Consider the following 19,330-nt stretch of genomic DNA (forward strand, 5'->3'; position numbering starts at 1 on the left):
CTATTTGGCTTTAAACATTTACCATCACAAGTTCAAGATGGAGGAGGTTCATCTGGTCATGCAGTTGATCTGAAAGACATTAGTGGTTTTTACTGGACTGAAAGCTCAATATAAGATGAAAGCTAATATGAGTCAGTGATACCCTGAAAGATACATTGTTCAAGAATAAGTTGGTGATAGCCCTACTGTATTCCTTTCTGGTCACATCATTTCTAGAGTATTGTTTTCAGGTCTGACTGCCTTTATTAGGAAGGAAATTGATCAATTTGAGCATTCTGGGGAGGGCAACCAGGGTGTTGAAGGACCTCGATATCATGCCATCTGAGGCTCAGCTGAATGAAGTGGGGATATTTAGCTTGGGGGAGAAGGGTTGCCACGTAGAAGGGGCATTTGATTTGGGCCTCTGGGCCACAGAGGGCAGAAGTAGAAGCACTAGAGGTATCCAAAAGTGAATTGGGTCGCCTCAGGAGGCAATGGATTCACTCTTGCTGGAGGACCTCAAACAAAAAACTGGAGGCCCATTTGGTGAATATGTTGTAAAGGACACAGGTTGAGAAAGATGGTCTCTGTTCCTTTCTACTTCTCTAATTGTATGAATTTCTCATAAAAGGCTTTGAAAGATTTGAGAGGGGAAAAATGACCTGGAGGGGTGAAAGGATGGGGAAAATAGGTGACAGGATGTCTGTCTGCTAAAGCTTCCTTCGCTTCATTGATTGAGGAATCTACCCAAGCTCATTCCTGTCTTAGTAACTTGCTGTTCTAATAGGCAGGATGATCTGATCTCCTAGTTTAGCACATGCTAAAAATAGCAAAATAGAAAGTATCTCATGGATTGACATAAACCAGGCTGACAGTATGGGAGAAGAGAAAAAGTCAAAGAAAAAAAGGCCCAACTCAACACCCAGAGGTTTCCAACCATTTTGTATGGGGACAAATAGCCTCCCTTCTCTCTCTTCTCTGGCACCCCCCTGCCTCACCCCCGCCCTACCGTCATTCCCTAGGCCACCACTGAAAGACAGCCTAGCCAAACAGTTGAGGTATGCAGACCAGGACCCAGGAGACCCAAGTTCTAGTCCTCTGCCTCTAACGAGCTGGATGCCTTGGACCAAATAATTGAGGGTTTCTGGAATACCTCATCTGGAAAATGGGGTATTTGCTCTTAGTGCCTTTAGCTCTCAGACTCTGTGCCTTGACTTCTGTAATCATGATCCTGAATCATCTTGGGAACGTCAAGAATTTTCCCCTCAATGAAAGCAAAGTGTGAAATACTTTTTTAGAAAAATTTTCTTGAAAAAGATGAAGTGAAATTAATAGTATTTACCTAGCACTTTAAGGTTTGCAAGCAAAGATATATTATCTACTTTAAACAATCCTTGGGGGGGAGGTAGATGCTCTTATCCCCATTTTACTGTTGAGAAAACCAAGGCAGACAGGTTAAGTGGCTTGCCCAGAGTCACACAGTTAGTCAGTGTATAAGGCTGGATTTGGACTGAGGTCTTCCTGACTCCAGGCCCATTCCTCTCTCCATTGTACCACCTCCACTGGAAATAAAGTGCCTGAGCTGCACCTAGAAGGCCAGTACTTTGGCTCTCAATCCATCCCTTTCATTGGAAAGGACTGCGTCATTGTGCTTAGATCATTAAGATTCTAAGAGTAATGGGTTTGGAATCAGGGGACTAATGTTTAAAAACATCAAGGTAACACAGTGTTACCTTAAGCAAGTCTTTTTACTTCCTGGGGCCCCAGTGTCCTCACATGTAAAAAATGAAGGAGTTGGAATAGATGAGGGCTCCTCCAAGCGTGAGATCCTATGTCTGACCATGTTTCCCTCTGCCTTAATGTCCAGACCTCCATCCCCCTGTTTTGTGGTCGAGGGACTATTGACCAAATGAGCATCTTTTTGGTTGGCTCACTTAATGTGTCTTTCCATTTTTTCTACACAGATGTCATGAGAATACTCTATTGAGCTGGTTTTATGTACCATGACCTCCCTACCCCGCTGCCCCCTTGCTCCCTTTTCCACCACTGCAGTGTGTTGAATAAAGCTATGTTTGAATCCTTTATCTGCTTCTTACTATCTATATGATCTTGGGAAAATCATGTCACTTTGCTGAGACCTCAGTTTCCTCCCCTGCAAAACGAGGGGATTGCATTAGATGACCCCTGAGGTTCCATTCTGTGGCCCTGCCCAATTGCCTGTTGTCAAGGGGTCACTGACCTGTTTGTAAATTGGTGGAGTTGCTCAAGTGACTGATTCATCTTCCTTTGGCCAAGAGGGAGAAGTGATCTTGCTTCCTTTCCTACCACACTGCCCTCCTATGATATTATTTGGGGGCTTATACATTTCCTTTGGAAGTCTTCCATTGTGTCATGTTGACCAGCTAGGGTTATTTATCGTTTGTTTTGCCTACAGGTTTGGAACATATTTACCATTTGTCTTATTTGGGACTTCATGTGAAACTTTCCCTTGTCAGTGTAAGGGATGGTGAAGGAGCTAAAGAAAGTCTTGAAATTTGCTGCTTCTGTGAAAAATGCTTTGCAATTCTTCAGCCATATATTGATGGGGATGTATGGCTTGAGCTTTCAGTACCTAGAAAGGCAAAGAGAGTTATCTAACTCTGGAGCAGACTCTCGGGGAGAAACTGACTCCATCCTGTAAATCATAAGTTTAAGCCAATCCCTGAGAGAGGGCTGCATCTGTTACTAGAGTTCCCTCTGTATCAGGCGTCTCAGCTCCCTAGCCTCATGTCATTTTCTCATTTTCTCCAGTGTTCTCATGATGTTTTGGATAACCCAGGCTTTAGCAATTAAAATCAAATACTGCTGCTCACTCTCACATTCTCATGTTTAACATAAACTCCCAATACACAGAAATAATTATAATTCCATATAATTGACCTGTTACTCATGCCAAATCATCTGTTTTCCAATTTCCATGCAAGGTTTTTTAAACTGAAACTCTGAAATGTTCCTGATGTGTTTATAAATGATTTGGAAAATGATATCAGTCTTTTAAAATGTTGCTGGTGCCTGTTCACATTTTACAGATCACAGAGCGGTTTGAGACATATAAGATTATATAATTGTCTGACAGAAAAGGTATGATGTTTAAATTTTGAAGGTGTTTTCAGTGTGTCCCAGAAAGGACAGTGTATGTCTAATGTTTTGATTTTCATTCTATCAAAATATACTTGCACCAGTGTCATCATATTGGAACTTTTTTCTTAATTAATTTATTTTGATTTATCAACAATCATTTCCATAAGCTTTTGAGTTTTAAATTTTTTTCCCCCTCCCTCCTCACCTCCCTCCCCAGGATGGCGTGCAATTTGATATAGGCTATACATATACATTCTATTAAACATATTTTCACATTAGTCGTGTTGTAAGGAAGATTTCGAACCAATAGAAGGAACCACAAGAAAGAGGAAACAAAAAACAGAAGAAAAAAAAATAACAAATAGTATGCTTCAATCTGCATTCAAACTCCATAGTTCTTTCTTTGGATGTGGATACCATTTTCCATCGTGAGGCCTTTGGAGATGTCTTAGATTCTTGTCTTGTTGAGAAGGGTTAAGTCTATCAATATTAGTCATTGCACAATGTGACTGTTACAGTGTACAATGTTCTCCTGGTTCTGTTCACTTCACTCAGCATCAGACCATACTAGTCTTTCCAGGTTTTTCTGAATATAGCACAGTAGTATTCCATTACATTCATATACCACAATTTGTTCAGCCATTCCCCAATTGATGGGCATCCCCTCAATTTCCAATTCTTTGCCACCACAGAAAGAGCTGCTAGAAATATTTTTGTACACGCGGGTCCTTTGGAACTTATTATTTTTTTTTAATCTGATCACAAGGATAGCATACAGAAGACTAGCCGACAATTTGGCCAGTAAAGTTGTTGTAGTTGGTTTTTTAAAAAGTGTTTTTTCCAATTACATGTAAAAACAATTTTTAACATTTACTTTTTAAAATGTTGAGTTCCAAATTCTCTCCCTCCTTCCTTCGCCTCCCCGCTCATTGAGAAGGCAAGCAATTTGACGCAGGTTTTATACACACACACACACACACACACACACACACACACATATACACATACATACATATATATGTATATACTGTCATGCAAAACATTTCCATATTGGTCATGTTGTGAAAGAAAACAGACAAAAGATCCAAAAAAAAAAAAAAGAAAGTAAAGAATAGTATGCTTTATTCTGCATTCAGACTCCCCCAGTTCTTTCTCTGGAGCTAGGTAGCATTTTTCATCATAAGTCCTATGGGATTGTCTTGGATCTTTGTCCTGTTGATAATAGCTAAGTCATTCACAGTTGATCATCACACAGTATTGCTGTTACTGTGTACAATGTTCTCCTGGTTCTGCTCGCTTGACTTTGCATCAGTTCATTCAGGTTTTTCTGAAAGCATGCTGCTTGTCATTTCTTGTACCACAATAATACTCCATCACAATCATGTACCACAAGTTGTTCAACCATTCCCCAATTGATGAGCATCCCCTCAATTTACAATTCTTTACCACCACAAAAAGAGCTGCTGGAAATGTTTTTATACATATAGGTCCTTTTCCTTTCCTTTCCTTTTTTTCTAATCTTTTCTAATCTTCTAATCTTCTAGTAGTGGTATTGCTGGGTCAAAAAATATGCACAGTTTGATAGCCCTTTGGGCATGGTTCCACATTGTTCTCCAGAATGGTTGGATCAGTTCACAACTCTACCAACAATGCATTAATGTTCCAATTTTCCCACATCCCCTCCAACATTTGTCATTTGCCTTTTCTGTCTTATTGCATATTAACCAATCTGATAGATGTGAGGTGGTACCTCAGAGTTGGTTTTTTTTTTTGCATTTCTCTAATAAAAAGTGATTTAGAACATTTTTCCATATGACTATAGATAGTTTTGATTTCTTCATCTGAAAATGGCCTGTTCATATCTTTTGACCATTTATCAATTGGAGAATGACTTATTCTTATAAATTTGACTCAGTTCTCTATATATTTGAGAAATGAGGCCTTTATGTGAGAAACTCGCTGTAAAACTTTTCCCTCAATTTTCTGTTTTTCTTTTAATCTTGATGTGTTGGTTTTGTTTGTACAAAACATTTTTAATTTAATGTAATCAAAATTATCCATTTTATATCCTGTAATGTTCTCCATCTCTTGTTTGGTCACGAGTTCTTCCCATATGCACAGATCTAACAGGTAAACTATTCCATGCTCCCCTAATTTGTTTATGGTATCACCCTCTATGTCTAAATTGCGTACCTATTTTTACCTTATATTGGTATATGGTGTGAGCTGTTGGTCTGTACCTAGTTTCTGCTAAACTGCTCTCCAGTTTACCCATGGTTTTTGTCAAATAGTGAGTTCTTGTCCAAAAATCTGGGATATTTGTGTTTATTAAACATTAGATTACTGTGACCATTGTGTACCCGATCTATTCTACTAATCTACCACTCTATTTCTTAGCTAGTACCAGATTGTTCTGATGATTACTGCTTTGTAATTGTTTGAGATCTGGTCAGGCTAGGTGACCTTCCTTCACATTTTTTTTTTCATGAATTCCCTTGATATACTTGACCTTTTGTTCTTCCAGATAAATTTTATTATTATATTTTCTAGCTCTATGAATATTTTTGAGCAGTTTGATTGGTATGGTACTGAATCAGTAAGTTAATTTAGGTAAAATCGTCATTTTTATCATACTGGCTTGGTTTACTCATGAGCAATTAATATTTTTCCAGTTGTTCAGTTCTGACTTTATTTTTGTGAAAAGTGTTTTGTAATTGTGTTCATATAATTCCTGAGTTTGTTTTGGCAGATAGACTCCTAAGTATTTTATATTGTCTACAGTTATTTTAAATGGAATTTCTCCTTCTATCTCTTACTGTTGGACTTTGTTGGTAATTTATAGAAATGCTGATGATTTATGCGGGTTTATTTCATATCCTGCAACTTTGCTAAAGTTGTTAATTATTTCAACTAGTTTTTTAGTTGATTCTCTAAGTATACCATTCTATTATCTGCAATGAGTGATAGTTTTGTTTCCCCATTGCCCGTTCTAACTCCTTCAATTTATTTTTCTTCTCTTATTGCTATAGCTAGTATTTCTGCTGCAATATTGAATAATAGTGGTGATAATGGGCATCCTTGCTTCATCCCTGATCTTATTGGGAAGGCATCTAGCTCATCATCATTGCTTGCTGATGGTTTTATATAAATACTACTTATCATTTTACACAAAGCTCCATTTATTCCTATGCTTTCTAGTGTTTTCAATAGGAATGAGTGTTGTATTTTGTCAAAAGCTATTTCTGCATCTATCGAGATAATCATCTGATTTTTGTTGTTTTTGTTATCGATATGGTCAATTAGGCTGATAGTTTTCCTGATATTGAACCAGCCCTGCATTCCTGGTATAAATCCCACCTGGTTATAGTGTATGATCTTTGTCATATATTGCTGTAGTCTCCTTGCCAGTATTTTTAAAAAATCTTTGCATCGATATTCATCAAGGAAATTAGTCTATAGTTTTCTTCTCTGTTTTTTTGCTTGTATCAACACTATCTGCGTTGTAAAAGGAATTTGGTAGGACTCCTTCTTTGCCTGTTTTTCTGGATGGTTTAAATAGTATTGGAATTAATTGTTTTTTAAATGTTTGGTAGAATTCAGTTGTGAATCCATCTGGTCCTGTGGATTTTTTCTTAGGGAGCTCATTGATGGCTTGTTCAATTTCTTTTTCTAACGATTATTTATTCTATTTTCTTTTCTGTTAATCTGGGAAGTTTATATTTTTATAAATATTCATTCATTTCACTTAGATTTTCAGATTGGCATATAGTTGAGCAAAATAGCTCCTAATAATTGCTTTAATTTCCTCTTCATTGGCGATGCTTTCACCTTTTTCATTTTTGATACTGGTAATTTGGTTTTCTTCTTTCTTTTTTAAAATCAAATTAAACAATGGTCTATCTATTTTACTGCTTTTTTTTTAATAAAACAAAGCTCCTAATTTTATTTGTTTAATGGTTTTCTTACTTTCAATTTTATTAAGCTCTCCTTTGATTTTCAGGATTTCCCATTTGGTGTTTAGTTGGAAATTTATAATTTGTTCTTTTTCTAGGTTTTTGTTTTTTTTAGTTGCATGCCCAATTAATTGATCTGCTCTTTCTCTATTTTATTGATGTAAGCATTTAAAGATAATAAATTTTCCCCAGGTATTGCTTTGACTGCATCCCATAAATTTTGATATGTTGTCTCATCATTGTCGTTGTCTTTCATGAGATTATTGATTGTTGCAATGATTTTTTTCTTTGACCTACTCATTCTTTAGGATTAGATTGTTTAGTTTTCAGTTAATTTTTAATGTATGGGCCTTTATTTGTAATTTTTATTGCATTGTGATCTGAAAAGGATGTATTTAATATTTCTGCCTTTCTGCATTTGAATGTGAGGTTTTTATGCCCCAATACATGGTCAGTTTTTGTGTAGGTGCCATGTACTGCTGAGAAAAAGGTGCATTCTTTTCTATTTCCATTTTATTTTCTTCAGAGGTCTATCATATCTAACTTTTCTAAAATTCCATTCATCTCTCTAACTTCTTTCTTGCGTTTTTTTTTTCACATTCATCTAGTTCTGAGAAGGGAAAATCGAGGTCTCCCACTGATGTAGTTTTACTGTCTATTTCCTCCTTTAACTCATTTAACTTTTCCTTTAAAAATTTGGATGCTATACCATTTGGTGAATATATTTTCAGTATTGATATTACTTCATTGTTTATGGTACCTTTTAGCAAGATGTAGTTTCCTTCCTTATCTCTTTTAATTAGGTCTATTTTTGTTTTTGCTTTGTGTGTTATGGTTGCTACTCCTGCTTTTTTTTTTTTAACTTCAGCAGAAGCATAATAGGTTCTGCTTCAGCCCCTTACCTTTGTGTTTGTGTCTATCTTCTTCAAGTGTTTTTTGTAAACAACGTATTGTTGGATTTTGGTTTTTAATCCACTGTGCTATCCACTTCCATTTCTTCATCTTATTCACATTCACAGTTATGATTACTGCGTATTTTCTGCCATCCTACTTTTTCTCCTGTTTATCCTTCTCTCTCTCCTTTCACCCTGTCCTTCCTCAAAAATATTTTACTTCTGACCAGTACCTCTACCAATCAGCACTCCCTTCTAGCATTCCCCTGCCTTCCCTTATCCCCCTCCCCTCCACTTACCTGTAGAATGAGCTAGATTTCCATACCCAGCTGAGTGTGTATGTTATTCCCTCTTTGAGCAAATTCCAATAAGAGTAAGGTTCCAGCCCTGCCCGCCCACCCCCGCTCCATCCCTGCTCCATCCCCATCTTCCTCTCTACTGTAGTAAAAGCTGTTTTGTGCCTCTTTTATGTGAGATAATTTCCCCTGGTCTTCCTCTCCCCTCCCCCTTCTCCCAATGTATCCCTCTTTCTCTCTCCTTAATTTTTTAAAAAAATATTATCCCATCATTAGTCTGCTCACACCTGTGCCCTCTGGTGGCCTCCTTAAAGGTGCAGGAGGCCCCACAGTTAGAGGAGTTGAGAGATAGTATGATGTCCTGGAGCCCTATGCTTGGAGACTTGGGTTTGAGGGGGGAATGATCTCTGTGTGACCATGGGCAAGAGACTTAATTTCCTTATCTGTTCAATGAGTATAATAATACTTGGCTTGTCTACTTAACAGCGTGGTTGTGAGGAAAATGCTTGGGAAACCTTAAAGTATTACACATGTGTGGGTGGTAGTGATTATTGGACAGAGAAATTAGGAGTGGAAAGGAAACTTTTCAAACGAAATTTTGTTTGGTGTGTCCTCATTCTTTGACTGCAAGATTAATAACTGTCCATTCAGGTATAGTGTATAGAAAGTACATTGTTGGAAAGATAAATAGACTGTTTGGTTGTGGCCCTGTGGTAGAAATACTTATAATAGGCCCTTTACCAGAAGGTAAGTTGTGACAAAATAACAGAGACCTCCCCTGAGCCTTGGTGTACTTTTTTTTTACTGATTTGTCCATTTGTGGCTAATGACAATTTTCTAGGGCAGTGGTTCTCCAAGTCCAGTCTGGGGACCTTTGAGACTCTTTCAAGTAATCAGTGAAACCATAATAACCATAAGATGTTGATTTTTCATATGGTAAATATCAAGAGATGTAACCCACATGCATAAAAACCCTTTGGGAGGGTTCTCGGTAATTTAAAAAGTGTAAAGGGGTTCTGAAACCAAAGAAGTTTAGAGAACTGCTGGTCAAGGGCGGGGGTGGGGCACCTGCGGCCTCAAGGCCACATGTGGCCCTCTAGGTCCTGAAGTACAGCCCTTTGACTGAATCCAAACTTCATGGAATTTGTTCTGTGAAACTTGGACTCAGTCAAGAGGCCACACCCAAGGATCTAGGAGGCCACAGGTTCCCCATGCCTGAGCTGAGTCCTATCCTGCATCAGTTTCTTCATCTGTAGAATGAGGATAGTAGTAGCACCTGCCTCACGAAGTGTTTTGCAAACCTTAAAGCACTATATAAATATTGTCTGTTTTGATTATTCCCTTACCTGATTGCTAACCCGGTACATAGGAAGTGCTTGTTGACTTGACTTGAGTGGTCTTATTTCTCCTTGGTATTTCCCTTCTGCCTAGCATAGTGTTCTGCATTCAGTAGGCTCTTAATAAATGATAGTGGTGGTGGTTCAAGATCAGAAGTGAATTTTAAACTCAGTGTCATGATCCCATTATATGCCTTGCTTTCCTTTCTTTTTTGATTTGGAATCCCAGAATTTCAGAGGTGGAAAGGCTCTCAGTGGCCCTCTAGTTTAAGTCATACCGTGAAAAGAATCTTGAGTGCCGCATGGCCTACAAGTGGTCATCTAGCTTTTCCTTAAGGACTTCCAAGGGGGAACTCAGCCACCCTCCCAACCCCCAGCCCATTTCTTCTTTGAGTAGCCCTTATTGTTAGGAAGTTTTTCCTGGTGTCAAGCCCAGTGGAGCTTTTTTCCCCACTGCTGGACTGAGTCACGGTATGTGGGTTCATTTCTTGAGTCTCACTGATTATCCTTGCAAACTTGAGCAAGCAACCACCTCCTCAAACCTCAGTGTCCTCATCTCTCAAATGTCGGTGTTACCAGTCAGGTCTCTCTCCCTGCTTTGGCCGATCCACCCACAGCTCCTAGCTTTGCCTTCTGAGGCCAAATGGCATGAGTCTCCACTGTCTACATGAGAGTGTGAGTACTTGAAAGCCAGTACTTCCATATCTTCTTCAGGCTAAACCTCCGCAGCTCCTTCAGTCAGTATTCATATGGAATGAACTTGAGGTCCCTTCCATCCTGTTTGTCCTCCTCTGGATGGGGTCCAGTTTGTCCATGCCTTCCCTTACCTGGAATTGAATGCTCTACTGTAGCTGGGGTGTCAACCATGGCCAAGGATACAGAAAGACTGCTTTCTCCGTGTTCCAGGAAGCTCTGCCTCTCAATGTGGCCCTGGGTTGAGTAAGCTTAAGAGACTTAACTGTTGTCATAAGGTAATAGGGAACGTGGCTTACCCGAGTAAGCTGCATTCAATTCTGACTAGTCTCAACAGATAGGCTGATAGGCTGATTTCAAAGACTATAATAATATATAGATTTTTCTTTTAAAAGGAATTGGGAAATAAGAGCAATGATGCTGTGCTTTTGTTTAATTATTTCTAGTGTGATTTATTCTTTTTAAAAATTAAAAAGCACACTCGAAATAATTAAAGGCACGGCATTGTTGCTTAAAAAAAAATTAAAGAACGAATAAATGGCTCTCTTGAGCCCTTTGTCTTGATTTCTTGGGACAAGGCTCATCCTTCTGGAAATTCTGCTCCAGCAGTCATTTATTAGGAATCCCATTATATGTGCCCGCAGTGTTAATTTTATCCATAAAGTTGTCTCTGAGGTACTTGAAGGTAATATCTAACTTTTTAATATGCGAAGTGCAAAATCTTGTTAGCCTGGGCAGGTTTTTGCCCAAATAGGAGATTATAATTTTCCACTGGCCTTTCATGTTACCTTATTGTTTACTTTGCTTTGTTTTAAAATCACACACAGAGGCACTGGAGGAACAGTTTGGACCAGACTGAAATTTGGATTTTCTTTATTTGGCTTAGCCAAAAAGGGAAAGAGGCTCATAGGGGGCTTTCTCCTTTAAGCTTGGAATGAGACTAAATTTGGATTACTTAGTTTGAAATATTGATTTATGCATAACGTATACTCATAAATTTCAGTAGAATGTATTTGAAACTCAATTTGTATGTTCTTAATGTATGATTTCCATATCAGCTAGAGTTTTACTGATATTAGTTTAGTTCCTGTGGTGCATTTTGTATCTTTGAGAATCACTTAGTTCTTTATTTTGTGTGGTTTTATTACATTTTGGAGATCGGTGCTCCATCTCATTCAGGAACTTTTTTTTTTAACTTCATGACTTCCCGGGTAATACAGCAAGGGTGGTGTTTCTTGTGTGGCTCATAAGTAAGGCAGAGCCTTACCACAGAAACTGGCTTTCCCAATCACAGGTTAAATATTGTTAGTGTTTTAGGTGGGAGGAGGCCTGAGCTGGGATACCATTTGCTGTGAAAAGATCATTTCAGTCATTCATACTGATAGAACATAAACGTTATTTTTAAGAAAATTAAGCAGAATTAACTGTAGCCTGACTGCCAGTTTCATTTCCTGGAATGGTAAAGGTCTTTAGCAAATATTGGCATTACTGAATTAAACTTTCATTAGAAGAGTTTGAGTTAGTGTAGTTTTTTATAACCTAGAGGTCAGATATAGATTACTAAAAATGTATTTTCCAAGGAATTATTTTATTTGATAGCTTCTCTTTCCCTTTAGCCCTGTGAAATTCAGTACTGTATTTGACTTTTGGTTTTTTAAGTTTGTTAAATCACTTGTCCAAGAAGAAGGTTCACGTTAGTAGCCTGGGATTCACTCCCCTAGTTTTAAGACCCGATTTCTAATTTTATAGTCTTTGAGGTCTGCATTGTACCTCATATGTGTATATATATATGTGTGTGTGTGTGTGGGTGTATATATGTGTTGTGTGTGTGTGTGTGTGTGTGTGTATATATATATATATATATATATAGTATATCTATATAATATATAGTAATTCTCTTCTAACCTTACATTTTAATAATTTTGGGACAACAACTGTAGAGTAAGGTGTGAGCCTACTTAAATTTGGCTGAACATTTTACTTTATGTAATTATGGATTATTCATTCATTCATTCTTTTTTTATTTTAGTACAAATTTCTATATGAATGAGACCTAGAGGAAGTAGGTGACTTGCCCAGGGTCATGTAGCTAGTTAATGGCAGAGCTGAGAGTGGAACCAAATCTCTTGACTTGATCTAGTACTCTTTCTACTTGAAGTTTTTTTTTTTAATTAGGACATTAAACATCAACAAACATGAACATTTCTATATACAAAGAACAGAAAGAGGATTGTATATGAAGCCATGAATTTATCTTCTAAATACCTTGTTTTTTTTAGAGTATAGATTGAATTTAACATGATAGCACCAACACTGCCCGTCTTGTCTTTGTTTCTTGAACTTCTTTCTACTGTCAGTTCTGTGTAGTTTTTAACATTCTATTGATGTGCTTTTTTTCCCCTCTTTTTTGTGTCAGCTTCACTCTCCAATGGTCTTTCCACTATTCCATGAAACCCTTTAAAATAATAATAATAATAACTTGCTCTTATATAGTGCTTTACAAATATCTCATTTGATCCCCACAACAACCTTGGGAGGTGGGTGTTATTATTATCCCCAAATTACAGTTGAAGAAATTGAGGCATTCAGAGGTTAGTGACTTGCCAGGAGTCCCACAGTAGGTAAATATCTGAGGCTGAATTTGAACTCAGGTCTTCTGATTCCAAGCCCGGTGCTATATCTATTGCGCCACCTACTTGCCTTAAATCATTAAACTGTGGGCTTCAATATCATACTCATAAGGTACTAGACTCTATTTCCCAAACCAGCCATTGAAACATAGGATCAGAAAAAAGGATTTTTTTCTAAATTTACACAATTGTTTGACTTTTATTAGCATGTACAACAGGCAGTTTTGAGACTTTTCTGACAGAAACGTGGATGCCAGTTATTTCTACAACTTTGCCCACCTGTCTGACAAATACCCCTCCCACTCCCATATTCCCTGCCTAGCTAGAGGGGCACATATCAGAAGTAAGCCTGTGTACTTTTTAATGTGTAATTGCCGTGCTTCTTCAGTCAGTGGTTCTCATAGTGTATGGCTGTAAATCTTTTGTGACGTCTATTTTTCTTATAATGTTTACTGGTTTGGTTCATTCAGTTACTAGTTCTTGGAATCTTGGATTTCTGGGACATTTTACTGGTTGTTGAGGGTAACAGGAGAGGATATTTGAAGTCCCAAGACAAGGTTGCTGGAATCATTGGACAGGAAAGCCCGGAGGGATCACACATGTGAGCTGAACAGCCTTGGAGAGCTACAGGGCACTTGGGAGATGATGCAGTCTGACTCCCTCATTTTTACCCGTGAGCACGCCAAGGCCCAGAATGGGGCAAGTGACTTATTATAGGGTCCCTAATCTAGGCCCCCCGACTTGTGGTCCAGCACTGGAAATGTCATCAGATAGAATTCTTCATGTCTATAGAACTGGTATTAGAAAAGCTCCGGGAGTGTTTTTTAAAAATGAAAGTTTAGTGAGTCACTAAGTGAATGGAACATGTTTTTAATGTACCAGGAATCAGAGAGGACCCTAAAGTGCTTCCAAATAGTATAATGGCCCTTAAAAAAGTAAGCCACGATATTGAAATGGTTACACCCTCCAAAATCGACCGCATTCGGGATCAGAGTGATTGAAACTGTAGATTCATATGTTTAAACCATATTTACGCATAAGATTTAGTAGTTTCCTGAACCACTATTGTTCCGTGTCCTATTTTTTCACTTTTAAAATATTGCCAAGCAGCAAATCCAGGCAACAGAATGTTAATATGTAATTGATGATAGGAAGCAATGAAAAAACAGGCATTTGGGCTGCAATCCAGCATTTGAAATGATGGGGGTCATTCATTCCAGGGCTTGCAATAGGAGGAGTTCACTCGGCAGCTCTCTTTTGGCATCTCCTCCACTCAGCGGGCAGTCTCGTATCTCGTAGCCTTAATGCTGTTTGCAGTTGTTTATGATAGTGCACAAGGTCTGTATTTGAGACTAAGCTAGAAAAGAAAAGATGTGGCTCTCTAAAAGCTTGTTGTATTTGCGAGTTTTTTCCTTGTCAGTAATTTTAATTTTTTTTCCTAAAAAGAAGTTATCCTTTATAAAAGCAGTCACAGTAAATTTTCTAGTTCTATGCAATTTTCTTTCCATTCTGGTCTTCACTGGTTATAAATAACACATGAAATGACTTTCAAGGTAGAAAGCAGGAATCCATTTTGAAATGTTCTATAAAATAAAGAGTGATTTATGGTTTCATATGATTTTGGCTGAAAGCACTCGGGCTTTGCCAGGTCATCAAAGTCCTGTCAGGGGAATCTATTATTTATTGTTCGATATGCTGGGAGTGGTGTAAGTACTTTATTTTATGTTTATCTTATGTAAGTATAGTGTTAGGAAAAATCAATTTCAAATACTAATACAGTTTTAAAAAATATATCATGGAAAACTAACCCAAATATTATAGATGTGAGTTTTGAAGTTGAACATTAAGGATTTAGATTGAAAGGGCATCTTGAAAAATGAATAAACTAATAGTTTTATTCCTATAGAATATTTGAAAGATGCCTAAAACTGTTAAATTCATAAATTTTCTGTCTTTTTTTTTTTGCCTGTTAACCTTAATTTCCCACTAAAGCGTCTCCATTTTGCATACACAGATATGTATTTAGAACATTGGTGGGGAAACCTAGCCTGGGCAAGTTGGCTATATGATCATATAACATCCCATGAGCTTCTGAAATATTTTTCTAGGTTTTCTCGTGCCAAGTTTGTAACAAAACGTCAACTGAAAAGGGTGCAGTGTTGCTACAGCCTCATTTACCCTCATCACAAGCTATCATTGAGAACTAATATTTACTTATGGTTAAAGAAGTGATCCATCCACAGCGAGTTTTTTTCCCCCAAAGCCATAGGTAAAGAACAAGTAAGCTCTGCAATTTGCATCTTCAGTCGTCCTGTGATTGCCTTTAATAGCGTCACTTGTTTGAACTTTGGTAGCATACGTATAGAAAAAGATTTCCGGGTGATTTTTGATAGAAAATTCTTGAGATTTGAGAGGTAACAGTTGAAGCAAAACCAAGACAAGTGAGCTTTGGTTTTTTCTGGTTCAGGTGATTGTCTCTTTCCGCCTATTTTGTAGATTCTTTAAGAAGGTGCATTTTTGAGAAAGTTTCCACTTAGTGTCTGTAATTTTATTTGGATGAATCTCTGTGCCAGAAATTACATTCTTTGAGGCAGAGGATCTTCTTGAATTATTTAAAAATAAACCAGTTTCTTTATTTGTAAGCTGGAGATGAGATTTGTAGATTGTCTTAAGGGGGAGCGCCTGTAGATTTAAGTCATTCTCAATGAGGCCCATACAAAAGCATGTATATCTTAGTCGTAGGCAGCCCTTGATGCCAGACTACCAAGTATTTAACTAGATGAGATGAACCTTTAAGAAATACAATTTCTAAGTAGTAAATAGCTTTTTAGATGTAAAACCGGTCCTGCTGTGTCAGCAGGAAAGTTGGAGTATTTTTTTTTTTTGGTAAATGTGCCAGGTGTTACAAAAACATTCTTACTTCAAAATGAATCGAGTATTGTTTCGATGGTGTTTAAAATGGATCTTTGAAATGTCTGATTTCAAATGAGATGTCCAAATTTATTCCTTGGGCTATATGATACTAACTTGGAAGTTGAAGGATCATGTTTTTTCTGCAGCCAATTTTATAATATGACTAAAGCCTGAAACTGCGGGCCAAAAATATGATTTTCCGAAAGAAAACAAAAGGATTGTTGATCATGTGACTTGACTAGGTGTATTATTAATCTTTTAAAAAAATTTGACTACCACTTAACATGAGGATAATAGATACCTGCTATCTTAACCCTGGAGTAGTGTATCAGTTTTACAAACTGGTATCTAGATGAAAATGTCAAGGGAAAATACAAATGAAGGTGATTTATGGTTTATTGGAATGCTACATAGAAGACTTGCATGGCCCCCTGAGCAAGAAGGATGACAAGCAAATTAGTGAAGGTGTCTATATTTTTCAAGCTCAACATGTCCAAAATGGCTCCCTTACCCTGCCGCCTCGCCCATCCTTTCTTCCAAGCTTGCCTGTTTTTGTTGTGACCACCAACATCCTCCTAGTTACTCAGCTTTGCCACGTGTTGTCTTGTAGATTCTACTTCCTCAGGGTCCCTGTCTCTCCCCTGGGTCACCATGCTAGTTCCCACCTTCATCACCTTTTGCCTGGACTGTTGATGTCCCTGCCTCTAGTCTGTCCCCTCTTCAGTCCCTCTGCCATGCAACTGCCAGTGTGGTATTCCTCAAGCACAGATTGTCATTCCCTTGCTTAAAATCACTTCACTGGCTTTCCAGTCAAATGCTCTTTGCTAGTTCCTGAACTAGGCCTTTTCTCTCCCACCTTGTTGCCTTTACCTGGGCTGTTCCCTATGCCTGGAATGTGTTTCTTTTACACTTCTCCGCCTCTTGCAATGCTTTGTTTCCTTGAAGCTTCAGGTGCCACCTTCTCAGTAATACCTTTCCTGGTCCTGTTCTCAGTTAGTACTCTATTAAACTACTTGAATTATTTCATATTTACTTACCTTTTAAATGTTTGTATCTTCTAGTAGGAAGAAGGGTAAAGGGAACAAACGTTTATTAATTGCCTATTCTGTGCCAGGCATGGTGCTAAGTATTATCTCTTTTGATCCTTACAGCACCCTGTAAGGAAGGTGATACGATGATCTTCATTTTACAGTTGAAGAAACTGAGGCAGGCAGGGTCTTCTGGCTAGTAAAGTGTTCAAGGCTGGATTTGAACTCTGGTCTTGGTAACTCCAGGCCCAGCCTATTAGCCACTGCACCACTGGCTGCCTCTAGTGGAATGTAAACTCCTAAAGGGCCAGCTTACGTAGTACCTAGCACAGAAGTGCTTAATAAATGGCGAATTTTATATAAATTTCATTGAAAGCCGATATATTCAGTATGATAACAAGCATTTATTAATCAAAATGTTGCAATACTTTTCTCACTGCTTTACTTAGTCTACAAAGACTTGGCTTCAGGAAGGGCCAGAGAAAGAAGCAGGCCTAGAAATAACAGTTTGCTTGCTTCTCTACCAAAAGTGACACTTCTTTGTGCCAAGTAGAAAAGAATGCCACTGTATTGGTTAGAATGTGGGCTGTGCTTTTTTTCTTGAATCTGGTTTCTTTCAAATTTGAGTGGTGCCTATAATTTTATTTTTTGCTATATACTTCTGTACTTTAAAAAAAATTTCAGAGACTATTAAAAATAATTTGGTTTGATAGAACAAGACACCACTTTAAAGGCTCTCCAACAACATGTAACCTTGCATACGTCAAAATTATACAAGAGGCTTTGTAGATACAACAGTAGAGAGAACCTTGTTTGGCAACCCTTTGTAATGAATCTAACAAGGCATAAAATTGGGGCATGACGGCTTGACGAAGGTGTTGGCTGTTGGTACACAGGAAATTGGTGCAAGTCAGTGAGAGATTTCCTATAGATGGCTGGTCCTCCACATTCTCTCATTTGGGAATGACATTCTGTAGCATGTACCAGGCCTCAGAATGTGCAGAGCCTCCGAAATTAGATCCATTATCACTCTCAGGAGATAAGTATAACTGTTAACACTGGCCTAACCAAGTGGATGAAGAAGGCTTCTTATTCAGACTATGATGTGCTGTTAGATGGACATTCTATAGAGCTCATCCATCGTTATTTCTATCTTGAACAGATATCAATCAGCAAATATTTATTAAGCACCTGGGGATACAAGTACAGAGAATGAAACAAGTCTCATAAGGAGCTGAGGACCTCATGGAGACAAGTACATAAAAAAGAAACAGCATAAAGTTAATGAATACAAATATATGCAAAGCAATTAACTACAGTGTAGTTTGGGAAGTTAGGCACTGGAGGGTAGTGGCATCAGGAAAGACTTCTTGCAGAAGATGGTGCTTGAGCTGCGTCTTAAGGGAAGAGAGAGCCTGTGAGGCAGAGGAAAGGAGGGAGTCATTCCAGTCAAGGGAGTCAGCTAGTTGCAAAGGTGTAGAGATAGTAGATGGAGGGTCATGTGTGAGGAACAGAGAGAAGAGCAGTTAGGCTGGATTGCAGAGCGTGGGGAAGGGACGTGATGAGCACTGAGGCTGGAAAATTAGGTTGGGGCCAGGCTGTGAATGAGAGGCACCATGGCATAGGCAATCTGGCCACAGAGTCTGGAAGACCCAGCCCTGTCCCAGACTGGGCTCTAACTTTGTATGTTTGACACCAAGTTCCTACCTAGTGCTCTGGGCACTCTTGAAGACTCTGAGTTGCTCAGCAGTTGCTGATCTGCATTTGTTAGTAGAACAAATGTCCTCATGGGGAGTTCTCTCCACCAATGTCCACTTAGCCTCCCTGAGACCTGCTTTCCTTAACTCCATAGTGGGGATTGTGGTAGCTTTAGAAACTGCCTTAAAGGGTTGTTTTGAAGCTCAAGTGAGATAATCTCTGCAAAGCTCTTTGAAAAATTTAAATCTCAATTTAAATGTTAGTTACAAGGGATGGGAAAAATAGGTGTATCTAGGTATATGTGTACATGCCTGCACACGTGTGTGTCTAGGCAGCATGGAGGTCCCTATGGTTTCCCCCAGGCTAGACCAGGAGAGCACAAGCTCTGGCAGGTCCTGCCACCCTGGAAAAGCTTTGAGTATGGGCTCAGTGAGATGGAGTGGGCTTTGAGTATAGGCCCCAATTATAGTTTTCTGATTATTGCCATATTACTGCTTGTGTTTGCATTCACAACTTAATGACAGGCTATAGCTGTCATTTGTCAGAGGGCCAACCTGGCTCAATTTAGACAGGCTCATCGTCAGGTTGACCACGTTTTTTCAGCTGCAGCAAGTCTGGAAAATTATCTACAAAGTTGTAGAGAGAGGGTGCTCTGTATTGGCAGAAGGGGTCCCACACTGATGAAAGCACAGGTCCTTGAAGTATTGAAGAAGGTCTGATAAGTTCTCTTAATATGCAAAGCTGTCTTATGATACTTTTTTTTTTTTGGTGAGGCAATTGGGGTTAAGTG

The 19,330-nt window shown here is 38.4% G+C and overlaps 1 protein-coding gene and 1 non-coding gene across 2 annotated transcripts in view; both read left to right on the top strand.

Annotated features, from left to right (window-relative positions):
* The window catches only part of CHM (CHM Rab escort protein), a 179,623-nt gene that overhangs the window by 4,759 nt on the left and 155,534 nt on the right, over positions 1 to 19,330 (top strand). The gene's annotated exons all lie outside the window — the stretch shown is intronic.
* Positions 16,185 to 16,293, top strand: LOC144455085 (U6 spliceosomal RNA). The gene has a single exon (XR_013483748.1). It is a non-coding gene; the product is annotated as a U6 spliceosomal RNA (small nuclear RNA).

The sequence above is a fragment of the Phascolarctos cinereus genome, unplaced genomic scaffold (genome assembly GCF_003287225.1).
Source record: "Phascolarctos cinereus isolate Bilbo 61053 unplaced genomic scaffold, phaCin_HiC Scaffold_8;HRSCAF=390, whole genome shotgun sequence".
NCBI lineage: Eukaryota > Metazoa > Chordata > Mammalia > Diprotodontia > Phascolarctidae > Phascolarctos > Phascolarctos cinereus.